This window comes from Lampetra fluviatilis, chromosome 9, assembly GCF_964198595.1.
Source record: "Lampetra fluviatilis chromosome 9, kcLamFluv1.1, whole genome shotgun sequence".
NCBI lineage: Eukaryota > Metazoa > Chordata > Hyperoartia > Petromyzontiformes > Petromyzontidae > Lampetra > Lampetra fluviatilis.
In genome coordinates this window covers 12,776,841-12,790,582 of record NC_136283.1, presented here as the reverse complement: position 1 = coordinate 12,790,582, position 13,742 = coordinate 12,776,841, and the positions used below count along the sequence as shown (strand labels likewise).

General features: G+C 54.3%; 1 protein-coding gene across 1 annotated transcript in view; it reads right to left on the bottom strand.

Annotated features, from left to right (window-relative positions):
- Window positions 1-11,978, bottom strand: part of LOC144934222 (uncharacterized) — a 115,984-nt gene extending 104,006 nt beyond the window's left edge. The window contains exon 1 of the mRNA XM_078859829.1: window positions 11,954-11,978. The gene's annotated coding sequence lies outside the window, so the exon portion shown is untranslated. The remainder of the gene's footprint in view (window positions 1-11,953) is intronic.
- Between the last annotated feature and the right edge of the window lie 1,764 nt (window positions 11,979-13,742).

The window sequence follows — 13,742 nt, the reverse complement described above, 5'->3', positions numbered from 1 at the left end:
GTTGGCTACGTACGGCGCGAAAGAAGTTCAACAACATACATGGGGAGGGCCTCTCATCAAGCGGTGGATTGACAAATGGTTGAAAGTTATGTTATACGCGGGTTCAACTTACATCACAATCCTAAAACAATAAATACGTAAAAAAAATATATTACTTCCCTACGACAATAATATGTATTCCTGACAATATTTGGACTTTTTCCCAATTTCTTGCATAACGTGTTCCGTATGTTTCCAAAGCGCGAACTGTGCAGTGTTGGTGTCAGCCCTGGATCACAACGCGTTTGAGACAACCGTGACAGCGACTACAAAACAAACGACATAAACGCGAGCACTTGGGCTCGGAAAAATAAACCCGAGATCGCTTTGAGTTGCCACAGTAATTGACGAGCTATTTTTGTAATTGAATATACGGAAATCGTTTCTTGCGTAACGCAAGACGCTCGTGGCACTGCCGTTGAAAGATGCGATGAAAATTCTTTCATCGGCGATCATTTTGGGTTTTTCCAAATTTTCCCGCAAAGTGGATCGGAGCGCCAAATTGACTGCGATAAGTCGGTGGTAGACAGAAGGAGGGACCAGTGGGAGAGCCAGCCGTACTTACAGCTGGAAGAGATTTGACAAGGCCTTCCGTTTTATCTTCCCCTTCTGCATCTACCTCCGAGTCACTCGTGCTGTCCCCACTCATTCCACGACGACACTGTCGGTGGTTTTTTTTATTCGACGAAAAAATGCCTTCAGGGCGGTGCCAATCTTTGTTGGCAACTCCACGTTCGTATGTATGTAGAACTAAGTAGCCAACAATGCTCATCGGAGGTGCGGGGAAGGACAACAAACTAAACACAAAACATATTGTATGGTCAGAACAAATATCGGACAACTGCTGTTGACTCTCCAACTGTTGGTGTTCTTTTCACTGATTTTTAAATGGTTGATGGCGATGATGATGGCCTTCATTTCAGCTGGGTCTTTCTGGGTTGGTGGCCCCGCTAAATATTACCACACCCAGCACACCACATGCAGTATACTTCTTGGTGAGCCCGTGGCGACTCGCCACGTGCTGCACTACTCAAAGTCTATCAGCAACCTTGAAAATATTACAAGCGAAATCAGCCCCTTCCTGAGTCAACCGCGGCTCTAAATCAAACGCGTGTGCTCTCAACTGGGCGGGCTACTTTAACAAACGAGCCGCATCAATTGGGTTATTCATTCATATTTTAATTCGTCACATATTTAGATTATTTAAACCTCAGCCTTGGTCTGCACTTCGCTGCAACCAATTTAAAGCTCCCGTTAAAACAATCGCGAGCTTTAAAATCTTAGTCGAGTTAGCATCTGCGGACGACTTGAGTGGATGGTGTGAGGGGGAGTGCGGTGGGAGTGGGGGAAGCTGTAGCACAGTGGTTAGCGCACTCCGCTACAAACCCCGCGACCTGAAATTCACTTCCGACCATGGCTCCCGTCAGTGGCGAGTGACATCCGAACCAATGCCTGGGGCTCCCCCATTTCACCAGCCCGCACTCGACGACCAGCGTGGTAAAGTATGGTCAAACAACCCCCATTACTAACGCACCATGGGGGGAGGGCCTTCAAGCCAGCAGAGTATTGGCACATTACGCAATTTTTTTTTTTATTTAAAGGGGGGAAAAACATGCAACGCACGAGGTGTTTACATGCAACCATCCACAGGCCTGTGCCCATCTCTCCTGCTCAGCCCCTCGTGAAATCACCGCCTCACCACAGGCCTGTGCCCATCCCTCCTGCTCAGCCCCTCGTGAAATCACCGCCTCACCACAGGCCTGTGCCCATCCCTCCTGCTCAGCTCCTCGTGAAATCACCGCCTCACCACAGGCCTGTGCCCATCCCTCCTGCTCAGCCCCTCGTGAAATCACCGCCTCACCACAGGCCTGTGCCCATCCCTCCTGCTCAGCTCCTCGTGAAATCACCGCCTCACCACAGGCCTGTGCCCATCCCTCCTGCTCAGCCCCTCGTGAAATCACCGCCTCACCACAGGCCTGTGCCCATCCCTCCTGCTCAGCTCCTCGTGAAATCACCGCCTCACCACAGGCCTGTGCCCATCCCTCCTGCTCAGCCCCTCGTGAAATCACCGCCTCACCACAGGCCTGTGCCCATCCCTCCTGCTCAGCTCCTCGTGAAATCACCGCCTCACCACAGGCCTGTGCCCATCCCTCCTGCTCAGCTCCTCGTGAAATCACCGCCTCACCACAGGCCTGTGCCCATCCCTCCTGCTCAGCCCCTCGTGAAATCACCGCCTCACCACAGGCCTGTGCCCATCCCTCCTGCTCAGCTCCTCGTGAAATCACCGCCTCACCACAGGCCTGTGCCCATCCCTCCTGCTCAGCTCTTCGTGAAATCACCGCCTCACCACAGGCCTGTGCCCATCCCTCCTGCTCAGCTCCTCGTGAAATCACCGCCTCACCACAGGCCTGTGCCCATCCCTCCTGCTCAGCTCCTCGTGAAATCACCGCCTCACCACAGGCCTGTGCCCATCCCTCCTGCTCAGCCCCTCGTGAAATCACCGCCTCACCACAGGCCTGTGCCCATCCCTCCTGCTCAGCTCCTCGTGAAATCACCGCCTCACCACAGGCCTGTGCCCATCCCTCCTGCTCAGCCCCTCGTGAAATCACCGCCTCACCACAGGCCTGTGCCCATCCCTCCTGCTCAGCCCCTCGTGAAATCACCGCCTCACCACAGGCCTGTGCCCATCCCTCCTGCTCAGCTCCTCGTGAAATCACCGCCTCACCACAGGCCTGTGCCCATCCCTCCTGCTCAGCTCCTCGTGAAATCACCGCCTCACCACAGGCCGGCCAGCTGGCTGCTCCAGGACGCGCTATTATGCACCCACATCTATGGGACCGCAAGCGCCATTTATCATTTGCCAACTTGGAACATTTATCATTTGCCAACGTGGCTGGCTCTCATCGGCAGGATTCTATTATCCTGGGCTCCTTCCCGATCCCTTTTCCACTCTCACTCTGCGAGCTCCCAATTTCAGCAGCCCGCCCACATCCCAGCTCGGCCGACCTCCCATCTCTCCCCGCGCGTGCCCAGCCACTGCCACCACCGCTGCCACCGCTCTGCCCCTGGCATGCTCCAGACACGACCGCGACCACATAGAGAAGTGCTCAGGGTTTGGAAAACAATGCGCGGCCCAATTGCTACAGATGGCCCTGCAGATTTGACTTGGAAGCACGTGTGTGTGTGTCAAGAGGCGGTTTTGAGGATAAGTAGTAGGTCATAGAATGGACCATGCTGCTTCCACTTAAAGATTAAGTACTCACGTAGACCTGCCTCACATTTCAAGCAGGATTTGTCCTTGCATAGGGTATTATTCATGACTCCTTGAGGATTTGAAATTATGCAACGAATATCAGGGTTACATCCCGTCAGGTCGTGCTGTTGTCTGAGCGAATGTCCCGCAATCAGAAGGTCGCAAGTTCAAATCCCTCCAAGGAGGCGTGGGGGTTGAGTTAGCCCGACATACTCCATGTGGTCTACAACACGTGTAGCGCCGTTGTAGGCGGTCAACAGCGATCTTTCCTACGGAGTGACTCGTCCCCGTTTGAACAATGTGTCGTTTCCACCAACGATTCGTGTCTGTCAAAAGGAGACGAACACTGCTGTCATGGCCCTGTGAGTTGGACATGAATCAGGCTTGGTTTGTATTTCATCATGTTTGTTATTATTCTAAGAGGGGGGTGGGGGATATAGAACGGCTGCAGCTTAGGGGGTGGTGGGGGGGGAGGGATGGCGAATGCTCACCGGGGGTCCTCGGGGTCCGATGATGGATAGCCCTGGCTCCCCAGGGGACCCCTGCAAGCAGAGCGACACGGTCAGCGTTTCCACGCTCTGATGGCACCGCTCTCAACTGTCGCGCACGGCGCCCGCGACTTAAAAAACACATTTAAAGCAAAAATAAAAAAAAACGGCAGCTGGATTTAATAAACGGGCGAATAAACCGGCGACGTGAAATAAAATTGCTCTCGTTATTCATGACACGATAGCGAACAGCGGTGGCGTCGAGTCGATCGCGCCGAGGCATCGGACGGGTTGACATAGCACCAAGCAGGGTTGTCGAGCGGCGTTAATTCGTTACTCGTCAGCTGGATAACGGGCGGCTTCGGAGGGATTTTTCGTGACGGGGGTATGAGATATATGCCCGACTATGTCAGGTTAACGCTGCCAAGGGAGAAGGGGGGGGTGGGGGAAACAGCCTCCTCGAAATCACGGGCAATTAGAGAGAATGAATCTGTCACAGGGTTCGCAGGAACTCGAGCCAGAATTAGGGAAATTAAACAAAATCCCTGAGCGGGAAGACAGGACACACCGCCCCCGACAGATTGTGAAAGTTGCGGCCGATTTGGGGCGCAGGTGGGAAGCTTCTCGAGATCGAAAACTCATTTCGTGAGCACTCTGCTTTTTGTGCTTCGTTTGTTGTCCTTTCCCTCCACACCTTCGCTTTGCATGGTTGGCCACGTGCGGTGTGAAGGAAGCTCAGCACACAGGACATTCGCTCCCGTCCCAGTGGTTCGTGGCGAGCGACTCACGGAGTCAGCCCGCAGGCACAGTGGACGAACTATCGCTGGCTCTACTAACATCGCATCTTTCAATGAGCTGGATGTGCTCGTCTGATCCAGAGCTCACGACGCGACATTAGCCACGCGGCCCACAGGCGCCGCTGGGCGGGCACCATGCGAGCGGAGCGACTCCACGGGTGAGCACCGAATGTCTATCCGACTGGTGCGTCGCAAAAAAACACACCCGAAACTAAACATTTCTCGCATGTTTTTTTGTTTGTAATGCACGGCTGTTAATAACATTGCTACGTATGTAATACGGTGTATTCTGAGCTATGCATGTAGCTGTAACAAATCACGTTTCCCTTCAAGCAGTAGCTGTAATTAAATACGCGAAAAATGCAACGTTACCGCAAAACTGTATAACGAAGTGAAAACTTGAAGCGGTCCAAATTTAATAAAGGCAACTATTAAACACAACAGAGCGATTAATTTTGACTGCAGTCATCGAGCACATGGTAGCAATAGTGTGCGTTATTGTAATTCCAAAATGTTTGGACATCCGTGTACACAAGCACACACACACACGCAATCACGCGCCCTAGCACGAGCGTACGCGTGCACGCACGTGCTCACAAGCGCACGGTAGCCGTGCGGCGAACAACAACGCTGCTGCACCGGAGCGAAATTGCAGCTGGAGAACCTGGCTAGCTTCAAGAGCCACTCCACCTAGAGGGCTGCCCCACGGCACAAGCCAAGCCTGCACCTGGGATTAGCGGGGAAGGGGGTGAGGGGGGGGGTGCTGAGTGGGGTTGTTGGGGGGGGGGGGCAAGGGCAGGTTGAGCCGTGAGCGAGCTGCCGCCGGTCGGACAACCCTAGGGGGGGAGCTGTGGTCAGGAAGGGGTTTTGTTGAAGCCGCATTTCAGATTTTTCATTTTTTTTTCATTTGCCAATTACATCTGTACAAGTATTGAGCCCCAGGAGTGGGTCGCGCTGGAAGTCGCTCGAGACTCGGCAGTGGCCGTTATTGAGTCATAATTCAGAACATGCCGATGTCGTGCATGAATGATCGACAGTTTTAGAAGAAGAAAAAAAAATCGCGGTGAGGGATGGCATCTTAATGAAGCCTCTCAAATGATTTGCTCCCTGGCTAACGAGGCCAGGGGTGATGATGAGAGAAAAATACGCGGCGAGGGCTAGCAGCTCATCGATACTCGATGATGCACTTGGTAATTTGCAAGTGTAAATGTATGCACGGAGTGTGTACACGAAACGCTATTGTGTACGCAGAACTATGTATGGGAATACGCATTGCCACCGAGCGTGGTGTAACCGCACAGGTGTTTTACGCTTCAAATCGAATGCAGCGCGCAGGGATATTAAAACCCCAGCAAGAACTTTGGTCACCTGATAACCAAATCGCTCTAAAACGTGCCTGCAATTATGTCAAATCTTGGCAGCGAAGCAGATTTGAGCCTGCTTGGTCCTTGCATTGGTGACTGCCAGGGCTTGCCAGCTGTAAAGGGGCTTCGACGGGCGGCCACGAGGTGGTAACGCCGAGCGTCACCCCCCCCCCCACGCCGAAAACGAAACATCCGTCAAAGGCGGTGGCCAAACATCGCGGCGAGCCCGGACCCCCTCCTGCAAAGGAGGCTTGAGACTCGTCGAGGCCATGCCGACCAAGTCATTTCGCTTTCACCGTGCGGAGCTGTGGCCGCGTTCACTCTGGCGGCGGCCGACGCCTCGCTCGCGAATCTCACAAAAGCCGCGTCCCGCGGGCCTCCCCCCTCGGCCCCAGCCCCCCAGTCATGTGCGGCACCTGCGGGTTCACCGTTTCTCCGACCCTCCCCGACCCCCTCACCACACCGCCCCTCAACTCCCCTCGCCTAACTCTCCCCCCCCCACACCCCACCCAGCCCGCAGCAGCCCCGTGTTGATGGTTTATTATGATGAATGCGACTTGACGTGTTAAACGCGCCCGCGTCAGGCCGCATTCATCACGGGAGGGCATCTTCAAAGCGTGGCAGCCAGGCAGGCGCGCGTGCGCATTTTTTTCAGTGGGGGGGGGGGCGGGTTGGTTAGGTAATTCGTAGCAGAGACGGCTGCGTCTGGGGGAGCCGAGCGGTGCCGCACTCACCTCCAAGAGCCTCGAGTTTCCCCCTCCCCCTCCCGCCCCCACCCCCCGCCCGAGCTCGTACACTCGCCTGCCTTGGGTCTGATACTCACACCGCGCCCCGAGCCCCTTGCGGGCCACTCGGAGCTCTCGCCGCTCCCTCGCCCTCTGTCTCCCCAACGCGAGACCAACTTCCATCAAACGCGCAAATTCCTGCACGAGATCTGCGGCGGCTTTTGAGCGCGACTGCTGCCCCCGCCGGGACGGGCGCTGGTCTGGGCACGCGCCGGGGGCAGCCCTCCTCGCGGGGACGAGACGAGCGCTGTAGCCGTGTCGGCCCCGTAGCCCGCGCCCACGCGCTCCCAGCGCCCACGCGCTCCCAGCGCCCACGCGCTCCCAGCGCCCACGCGCTCCCAGCGCCCACGGGCTCCCAGCGCCTTCAGATTGACGAGCGCGGCGCGGCGACGTGTAAAGGGGCCGTCCATAAATGACGTCACGCGATTTTGGACGATTTTTGCCCCCCCCCCTTGCCATACGGCGTCACAAAAAGTCAGACGCCCCCCCTCAAATATGACGTCACAAAGCTCTGCCCCCCCCCCCCCCCCAAAAAACCATATTTCCATTTTGAAAACATGCTTCAAATCGCTTTAAACTATTGTCGTGCGTATTTAATGTGGCGATGCACTCCCACCGCCCCCCCTAGGTGCGTGACGTCATTTATGGACGGCCCCAAAGATGCCAATGCGGCGCGTGCGGTTGTCGTTAAGAGTTTGGGTGGCGACTTAAAGGAAGAGGGGATGGAGCAAATCAACAGCCCTGATCTTGTGGCCACACGTCGAGGCTGTATGAGACCTGCGCTGTTGGAAACACGTCTGAAGCTTCGCTCATGAGGAAAACAAATTACTTTCAAGTGACTTTGAGTTACACCACTGCGGTGACACGGCAAAGGCGTGTTTCAATATCCGTAACGCAACGTTGTTGCTGAACGCGTGTCAGGCAACCCAGGTCACGTGGCCCAAGTGTGAATCTGCACAACAATAGGAGCTGTTTGTGTGCCTGGTTTACATCTGCCTCTGATATCACTGCCAACGATGTGACTCTCAACGCAAGCAATTTCTAGAGGAATCAATTCCGTCATCGTCATCGTTCGTTTCAATTAATCCGCTCGCAAAATTATCTCGCAAAGCAGAAATTGAGCCAAATTTTCGTGCCAAAACGATTTCGTGGGGAGGCCCTCACTCATCCAATCATGAATTGATAAAGGAGTTATTTTATTTATTTATTTCTGGCCTCATTCCCGGGATGCCCCTGCGAGTGCTTGGGCGAGGGGGCTGCCTTTGTCGGCCACTGAACGGGAACCCCGGGGAGTGCTCACCTTTTGTCCGACGTGCCCCTGTGCGCGGTGGAAAGGACACAGCCACATGCAAGTCAGGCCAGCAGCGGGGGAAAGGGACACACAAAACACAGCGCGTTAGTGCACGCACGCCAGCCTGCCAGCCTCTCAGCCAATTCACTGTTATCGTGCTCACTCCCCCTTGCCTCTCACGCTCCCTCTCTCCTCTCGCACTCTTTCACATGTCACACCCTCGCCGTATCTCACACTCTCTCAGCTACTCATAGACGCGCACACGTATATATTATATGCACTCTTCCAGTTTGCTGTCTTTTCTTGCATTTTATGTTTGCACATAATCACTTTAAGATGTTTTCTTGTTCATGTTTTTGTTTTTTGTTTGTTGCGGTTGCACCCGAGTCAAGAGCCGAATGGCTCACAGGGCTATACCTAATACATGAACTTGAACTTGAGTTACTCGCCGTCACTTGTTTACTCATTCGCTCATTCTGTCAATTGCGCTCATCAATTCGCTCTGCTAAGAATCCGACTATTCCGTCTCTCTGGGAAGTCGGTCACTGGTTTGCCCACAGGTCCAAGGCATTCACCTGTTCACCCACTGATTTGCTCATTCATTCACCCTCTTCCTCAATCAATTCCCCACTCATCTCCATTTAACCATCGTGCATCTCACCAGCTCACTGCCTGATGCCTCAAATTGGGCACTGCTGCCAATTAGTTGCCGACGATGAACATTGTGACGTAAAAAATATATCCAAGGAAACTGGGAGTGACGTTGGCACGAGCTCTCACTATAGAACACTATACCACATCCTCTGTTCCAATCAAAATCAATTGAGGATTCTCAGGTTAAATTATCACCTGCAGTGCCCAGCCACCCAGACATCAGACCGGGCCGTCTCACTCGCGTGCGAGTTGTTGAGGGCACATTTAAGTTTCCCCTCCCAATAAATACGCCACTAATCCCAGCTTGGTTAATATAAGGAAATCGAATTGCTTTTCGACTGCGTCACACACCAGTGAGGAAGGGCCTCAGTGTCTGATAACGTGGGCCTCCTCTCTCCTGGACTCCACTACGACACTCCCCGGGCCGTGACCTCACACGGCATTGAAAAGCAATAAACGCACAGCAGGTGCGGCAAGTCGAGGCTAGATTAAAATGTAACTCAATTCGCAACGACTCCCACAGTCCACACGTGGTGCAGGGGAATAAATACATTGAAACACTCGCAGCTAAATTACGCTCATTTGGTTCGTGTGGTTTGCAAGTGGTCCGATGTGGCCCGTAATTGCCAGCAACATTCATTCGCGTTATGCAACCTTGTTTTGTAAAAAAAATGAAATATATATGTACATTTAGGACCAGGCCGATTGGTGTTGTGGTTCAGAGCACTCGACTACCGATCAGAAGGTTGCGAGTTGAATTCATGGTCGATGGTCGAATCGCTCCAATATTGCTCAGTGGTTGATAAAACAGGTATTTGTGGGCCAGTGAACGGTGGTCGTCTCATACAAAGACGCTGCCCGGCCCCCACCCCCCGCAACAAAAATGTGGAATTTCTACGATTGGCCAATGGAGATTAGCACCAACCAATGGTTGTTCGAGCGGGAGAAGAGACACTCTGGAATTTGGAACAAAATTTACGCCGATGCCTGTAATAGGCCCGATGTTCTACGCTGACCTTTAATGAGAGGTCGGTGTGGGGTCGGCACTGGGGAGAGTGAGGTCACGGCGTGGAGGAGGCGCCCATCAGCAAGTTTTGAGATTTACGTCCATGTTGAAAAAAAGCCAGGGTCGAAAGCTCAGGTGGAGAAATTAATATATACGAAGTCGTAACACAATTACCCTGGGAAATGTTTCAACGGTGTTAGAATTAAGCTCATTTGCCAACCGTTACTCGAACAACATTAATAATGTTAACAAAGCAGAAACAGCGTACGCATGTTCGCGACACGGGTCAATTAGAATGAGCTCATGCTTACGTTAATACAATTTTATAAAGAGACATTTCAATGCTCGTCTACCACGTGGACCAAAGCAATTCGCTGCTTGGGGTGAGAGCGAAAATTAAGAACAAACGCAGCCGGCAGGTCGCAAAATTAACTGGTACCGCCACCTGCGAGGCTCATCAGCTCTGCCTGAGTTTAGCGGGGATGGCACATGGGCAGCACAATTAAAGCTGGCAGCATCACGCTCATTACAAGCAGGGATCACTGGAGCCCACAGAAGCACCGATTTCACAACGGTGAAACTCGCTTCACTCCTAGGTCACTTTCGGAAGATGAGGTGCAGGGTGTGAGCTGACCCTTGACCTACCGCCTCAGTTTAAGACAGAGAATTTTCACCACAGGATAAGATCGTATTTTTCTTAAGGGGAGAAAGAAGCCATTGCCTGTTCACAAGGCCCATGGTTTAAAATATGCTTTTCTTTACGTTTGATCAATTTCACAATTGTTTGCGGGAACTATGAAACAAATCCATGCACGCATTAGCGCAAAGAGATGTATCACTAGATATTACACTGGGCAGCGGTATAGAAGCACAGCCGAGAAAAGCTCACCACTGACTTGCAGGACGAACATTCACAAACGGCTAACGTTCTGTGCACTGCTCCCTAAAAGTGAGGGCCGCAGCCCAAAATATCCGTCCGTTATCTATTTCTCCGTTGCAGGGCAATGTTGCATGCTGGGATTCCCTGCGCTGTGTGTAAACGAGCATTTTCTAGAGAGAGAGGGAGAGAGACGCGGGTGCTTCTGCGGGGGGGACAGGGGGGGGGGGTGCGAGGAGGTTTATGTTGGGAAGTTGCGGGAAAGCGGCGCACGTCACAGGAGCACTCACCGGGGGTCCCGCGAAGCCGGGGCTCCCTTTGCTGCCCTACACAGGGGGGGAGGGAGCGATCCAGCCACCGCGGCCAGCGTCAGCGAACTCTCAACTCACGGAGGGGTGGGACGGGGGGTGGGGGCCGCGGTGGGGGGGGGGGGGTGCCGACACCTCCGCCGGCTCCGTCCACAAAACTGATGGCTGAAAAACACTTGAACTGTCCGCGGACGGGCGAGGCGGCCGGTGGTGTGAGGTGCTGGGTTTTGTTTGTTTGCCACGGACACCGAAGAACGGCCGACAGGGGACGAGCTGGTTGGGTCGGTCCCGCGGGCCTCGGCACCCCTGCGCGATGTCTCGACGGTAATTTGTGAGAAGCTTGACCGACAGATGCTCGCACGTGAAAGCTCCCTCCCGAACCGCGGACTCACCGTCACGTGCCGAGGGGCTGACGGAAAACCGGCGCTGCGGTGATGATGGCTGAACTCCACGGCGTGCGCATTTACAACTCGGTCGTGAAACCCGTCCGAACACATCACGCTGCAGCACAATTGTTTTCGCCGATCGCCGCGGTGATTTCTCACCGTCGTCAGAGCTGGAATCCGCTCTGAGCGTTGCCTCTCTCAAAAGCAACCGAGCAGCCCCCTCTCACACACACAGCCCCCCCCCTCCTCCTCTTCCTCAGCATCTTGAGACGTGCCAATCTCCCGTCGTTCTTTCTGCCCAGTACAACAACTCACCCCCTCCCCCCCCACCGCTCCTTCGTTAGGGAAACTCGCGACTGAGATGCATTACTTCAGCGTGCGGACGGGAGACGCGGGGAGAGAGCGAAAGGATTCGGCGAGCAACTCGTGGCGTCTCGCAGCGAGCACGCACTGCAGTGGGAAGAAAGCGCTGGAGGATGGGATGTCATCAGAGAGGAGCGCACAGTCCGTCCGGTCGCCTGGCACGGACGTGCGCGGAGTGGAGAGCGCGTGGATAGGGGGGGGGGGGACGCGCGCGCGTAATTGACGCGAAGGTGCGCTTTGAAGAAGAGAAAGAGGACACAAGGGGAGGAAGGGAGGGAAACGGGAGGTGAAGTGCACGAGGTGCGTAGGGAATGAGGGAGGAAAGGTAGTTGTGCGATTTACCGGAAAACCATCTCTTCCGGGAGAACCCTGCAAAAGGTTGAAAGAAAAAAAAATAAACGTCAAAAGTAAACGAGACATCTTATTAACGTGCTAATGTGTGCAGTTTAATCTTGATTTGAAGCTTTCGTGACTGCAGGAATCCATACTCTTTGGTTCTTTCGGTAAAGTCACGTAGGTAGACATTTTTTGTATTTTATTTTTGATTTATTTTATTTCTAACTACGCGACTTTACCGAAAGAACCAAAGAGTATGCGTAAAGTTTATTTTTGGATAGAGAACAGGCACGCAAGCGAAGCTCTGCGTGCCGCGCGGGGCAGCATTGGTTCGTGCTGCGACCTCCGTTTGCGGCACACTTCACTGCTGCCCTGCATGCGCTGCGGTCTGCTATGATGATACTACTACTGGGAGGAACCTCCTGGTTCCACCAGCCCACAGGGGATTATTGTGTTCGTCCGTCCGTCGTGCAGGGAGGGGCTGGGTGGGGAGGGAGGGGCTGGGTGGGGAGGAGAGGGTGGGGCTGGGTGGGGAGGGTGGGGCTGGGTGGGGGGTGGGAGGGGTGGGGCTGGGTGGGGAGGAGCTGGTCACCCCGTGGTGCCCTTATAAAACTCAACGTTTAACCTACTCACGCCGGCTTGTGCCCGCACTCACAGTCGGGCATATTTGCGGAATACACCACGCCGCCGTTGACCCTGGCCATTGACCGAGCAACCCAACGTTCCTACCAGCTCCCTCCGCAGCAGGAGGAATGTGTTTGCTCTGTGCATGCCGTGCGGCCTGCTGTGTTTCGCTATAGTGCCGCTGCACACGACGCGGTGTGATGCTTTTCGACTACGGCGCTCGGGTCTGCTGCTGTGTCTGCTGCACTTCACTACTCTTCTGCGCGTGTGGCCGTGGTCTGCTTCGTGGTTCTGTGCAGCAGTGAAAGCGATGCACGGGCAGGGGGGACGAGGAGGGGCGGATGTCAGTCGCTCCACTTACCGGCTTCCCTGCAAGACACACGCACACACAGAAGAGCGCACGGTTAGACGCTGCGACATTCATTATGATATTAACCTTTGTTATTTATAAAACACAGAACATTTAAACAATAAAAATGATCATTTACAGACAATTATATATCCACTCAGAGACAAATACATCTGTATGCTTTGTCAGTCACGGGGGTTGTTTGACCATACTTCACCACACTGGTCAGTGTGGGATTGGTGGAGGGTGGATTGGGGCAAGGAACGGTTCAGACTTCAGAGATCACTCAGCCCTGATATTATTCGTAGCCACGACTCGCCGGGCTCACGGCTCGTTGTGCCAACCAGCAATGTTGATGACAAACGTGGCGAGTTTGATTTTACAATATTATGCTTTCTCACACGTGGCTTCGCAGATCAGGGCAAAGAAACATGTTTAGATTCCCCGAGTGGCCGGGGACCGTTCTATGGACGAGAGCAGAACGAGTCGTGCCCACTCCGTGCCCAGCGACCCTCACGGCCCCTCCCCCCTGTCCCCACACCCCTGCCCGCTCCCCCGCCTGCCCAACTCGGAGCCGTGTGTCCGGCAGGGCTCTCTGGTTTCAGTGACCACTCGCACAACAAAATAATTCCTCGGCGGCCTTCGACAAACTGCATCAGCGGCAGCAGCAGCAGCAGTACCAGCCGCTGGGCTGCCCCCCCCCCTCCCGGCCCACGCCCCCCCCCCCTCCCCTCTCCACGGCATCTCGCTAGCGCCGGGCATTAATTGTGCTGACAGATCAAATCGTGTGCAGCACATGTCGCGGCGGGGCCGGTTGGGAGC